A 4375-nucleotide genomic window follows, 5' to 3' on the forward strand; every position below is an offset into this window, starting at 1 on the left:
TTTGAAAAGGAAGATGGATCCTAAGTTTTGATTGCTGTGCCGGCAGTCCTTTAACTGCCTCTGGGAACATGCGGTACTAGAAAAAAAATAACAAACAGGACTTTATTGGAACTAAGTTTTTACTCCAACATAGCATTACAACTCTGTAATTTCTCTTAAGTGCTCTATTTCTCTTGTTCCATTGTGGCTGGGATGTTCAGAGAGCATCATCATCCTCGTGACTCACGTTTGTAATTTTTAACTGACTTTGCCTTTAATCTGGCCAGAGATTTCTTCAAGCCAGCTTGGTTGCTGCTTCCTAGCAAATCTCTGGGTAATGTTGCCACTGTACTTGAATCCTTTCTTCCTTCCTTTTCAATTCACAGTGTCTTTCTAAACAGATCTCACTTGCGGGTTTACTTTCTGCTTCCACTGTTACTGTTTCAGAAAAATCTTTGGAGTAGAGGGATAGTGGGTCAGGTGACATGGATAATCACTTTCAAATGTGGTTTTGTTGAGTGGAGATGCATGGGCCTTCCATTGCCATGAGTTTTTCTTTTCTTTTCTTTGAAATTCAAGTGATTATTTCAAATCATGACCTTCACAAATCCACACATGTAAAGTTAGTGTTCTTCATAGTAATAAAAACAGTAGCGCTTAATAAATGTTCGTCTTGAGTAAGTCAGTGTGACAAATATTGGACTGGCCAAAAATTTCATCTGCGTTTTCCCATAACATGGAAAATAGAACTTTTTGGCCACCTCGATACTTTGTATCCCTTTTCTGTTTGAATCCTTTGGCAACTTTATAAGTTGTTTTATCCCTTCAATAGGACAAGAAACAGGCCCTGAAAGTTTAGGCACTGTGTGGTCAGGCCATTCATGATGGCTGTTGTCCTACACTCTGGACTTGCTCTACCTGACCAGTCCCTGCTTCACTCACATGATTTTCCAGTCTTTTTAATTATCCTGCTTAATCAGTAACTGCCTGCACGTTTGCCCCCTGCCCCAGCACTGGTTTCCCTAGTAACTGATGAGCCAACCTGGCGTCAGTTCCCCCTATAAATGGTAGCCTCCCCCCCTCCCCCCACCCGCCCCACAATAAGAGTGGTGCTGCGTGCTGTTTGTCGTCCACACTGGGCTGTCTCTCCAGGACCTTTGTTTTGGACGTGTAAGTCACCTGTCCAATAAATGGTTGATGCCTCTGTTGGTGTTTCTGTCTCTCTTCAGTCTCTCCACTGAGCAATGGCAAGGCTTTCAGGCCTGTGGTGTGCATTCCAACAGGTACCTCATCTAAAGTAAGAAGCAAAACAATAGTGTCTTCTTTTTCAAATTTTTTAAAAAAAATTGAAGTAGAGTTGATTTACAGTACTGTTAATTTCAAGTGTGTAACAAGGTGATTCAGTTATATAAATTTATGTATATACATATATAGTTTTTTAAGATTATTTTCCATTATAGGTCATTACAAGATATTGAATATAGTTCCCTGTGCTGCACAGTAAATCCTGTTGCTTGTCTATTTTTATAAAGAAGTTTTATCTGTTAATCAAATACTCCTAATTTATCCCTCTCTTCCCTCCCTTTCCCTTTGGTAGCCATAAGTTTGTTTTCTATGTCTGTATCTGTTTCTGTTTTTAAATAAGTTTGTTTACATCACATTTTAGATTCCACATGTAAGTGATATATAATATTTGTCTTTCTCTGTCTGACATCACTTAGTATGATAATCTGTAGGTCCATGTTGCTGAAAATGGCATTATTTCATTCTTTTTTAAATGGCTGAGCAATATTCCATTGTGTATATATATATATACCTCACATCTTAAATCAGTTGTCTGTTGATAAGCATTTGGGTTTCCATGTCTTGGTTATTTATTGTAAATAGTACTGCTGGGAACATTGGGGTGCAAGTATCATTTTGAATTAGTGTTTTCAATTTTTCTGGATGTTTATCCAAGAGTAGAATTGCTGGATCATATGGCTGTTCTATTTTTAGTTTTTTAAAGGAAGCCTCTATGTTTAGGACACTCAAGATGGCTGTTCTCTTGTTCTCTGTGCATCCCCTGCCTGTCCAGTGCCTGCTTCACCTGTACCCTATGCACACAACTGACCTTCCTTTGTGCTTGCCCCAGGCCCCAGCTGGTGATTGTTCTTATCAAAGAGACAGTGAGGGGCGTGCCCCTCTGCTGGTTTCCCTGGTAACTATTGAGCCCACCTGCCCTCAATTCCTCACTAACTGGTTATCTCCCCTGCCCCGCAGGAATGAGGACAGCTGCCAGATCCTGCTGTCTGCTGCACACAGTCGGGTATCATTCCAGGACCTTGCTTCAGAAGTTAAGTTCCCCCTCTATTAAATCACTGGTGTCTGTGGCTGACTCTGGGCTCTTTCTGATGGGCAAGCACAGGCCTACAGGGTGCAGCCCAACTGTTGTTGGAGCAGCCAGGAGATGGAGGAAACCCTCGTGAGTGTGGATGTGGCGGGAAATACAGCATAGGGAGTGGAAAGTTGTGGGGGTCATCCACTAACACGTGGGGCCCCAAAGTTCCATAGGTGAAGCCAAAAGTTAGGGGAAATCCCGGGATGACTGTCCGCTAGTATGTGGGGCTCCAGGGTGGCTGTCCTTGCTAACTGGGGGCTGCCAAGAGATCTGGAGAACAATGGTCTCTGATGACTCTGCTATTGTAGTGAGTCTTGTAATAGGTTAAGCTAGCTTTCTAGAAGGAACTGGTATTTCTCTTGTCCCTTTGAGATATAAATAACCTACCTGTGCTCTCTGGAACTTTAACCTCTTGTGATCTTTTTGGACGTGCCTTGTATATCTTCTTTGGCCTTTGAGGATGTGAATGTATTTGAAAGTCAAAATGGAGTAGCTCTGGTGCAGACATTGGAAGTAAAACTAGGTGGTCATTGTGTACATGATTTTAGGCACGTTCTTGTATTATTGAAAGCTTGTTTTCTGAACTGTTTGCAGACCAGGACATTATCTCAGAATGAGGTTACTGCTTGTATTTTGCTTAATTGTCATGATCTCCCCTCTGTTGTACCTGTTGGATGTCTTACGTTTCAACCCTAGTCTGAGGGAGGAAATCTATTTGAGGACTGAGCAACACGACTGGCCTCCCTGTGAAATGAGTCCAATTTCTGGGTCTACAGTGAAATGGCATTGTTGTCCTCCTCTGGATTCCATGAAAAATTGACCTGCCTAATGTGATTATGTGGGGGTTACTGACAATGAGGGGAAAGGCTCATCATCTTCCGGTCCCACATGCTGATACATCAGAAGGACTCCTGTCAATAAACATTACTGAATGACCAACAGCCCAGGAGCCCTGCCCCCCGCCCCCACCCAGGCTATGCTATACGGAGAGGAATAGGCTGGACTTCTGGACATATAGTCCATCTAGTGGGGTTAATTGCTTTTGTTTGGAAAGACTTAATGGGTCCACCTTTCACAGCACTCAGCATAACATGAAGTGACAGATATGTACTGTGACCGCTGACTTCTGGCCAGACCGTCAGACTGTTTCTTTTAAAAGTCAGGTCTTCCCCTCCCCATGGGGATGACCCTGGGTTTGTGAAAACCAGGGGTGGCCTTTCCTTCCTTAGAACTGCACAGGGCACTGCTGCTATTGACTCCCTTTCTATTGATCAGGTAAGTGCTTTGGCTCCAAAATTTGCCCATATCCTGGCCAATGACTGTTCTGAGCATACTAGGTATCTTAATCTTGATACTCTGGCCCCTACTGTCTGTATTGTGGTATCTGGTTTCAGTGCCCCTAGCAAACCTGAAGGGCTACGTGGAAGGTGAGAGGTGGGGTGACCAAGGTTGTAATGGTTGGGCAGGGTCTGTAGGAGTGGAGTGTATGGTCAGGCTGCTCAAGGTGGCCGTTCCCTTGCTCTGTACACTCCCCGCCTGACCAGTGCCTGTTTCACCTGTACACTATACACATGTCTGACCTTCCTATGTACTTACCACAGGCCCCAGCTAGTAATTGTTCTTATCAAAGGGGCTGTGAGGGGCGTGCCCCTGCTGTTTCCCTGATAATAACGAGCCCACCTGACATCAATTCCCCTATAACTGGTAAGCTCCCCTTACCCCCAGGACTGAAGATTGCCACCATGCCCTGCCAGGTATCCACTGCACATGGTGGGCTGTTGCTCCAGGTCCTTATTCAGATATGCAAGCCTTCCCTGCCACCCCTAACCCCCACCCCCTGCCAATTAAACCATTGATGTCTCTCTTGCTGATTCTGGGTTCTTTCTTTAGTTTTGACCAGGCAAGCACAGGGCTTGTAGGCCTGTGGGGGCAGCCCTACACACCTCCATACTGTTCTTCAGAGTGACTGTACCAATTTACATTCCCACCAATAGTGTAGGAGGGGTCCCTTTTCTC

The 4375-nt window shown here is 44.3% G+C and overlaps 1 long non-coding RNA gene across 1 annotated transcript; it reads left to right on the forward strand.

Moving 5' to 3' along the window:
* Positions 1-1066: 1066 nt before the first annotated feature.
* Positions 1067-3027, forward strand: LOC123331317. The gene is made up of 2 exons (XR_006547873.1): positions 1067-1149; positions 2242-3027. It is a non-coding gene; the product is annotated as an uncharacterized LOC123331317 (long non-coding RNA).
* Positions 3028-4375: the final 1348 nt, after the last annotated feature.

This window comes from Bubalus bubalis, chromosome 23 (assembly GCF_019923935.1).
Source record: "Bubalus bubalis isolate 160015118507 breed Murrah chromosome 23, NDDB_SH_1, whole genome shotgun sequence".
NCBI lineage: Eukaryota > Metazoa > Chordata > Mammalia > Artiodactyla > Bovidae > Bubalus > Bubalus bubalis.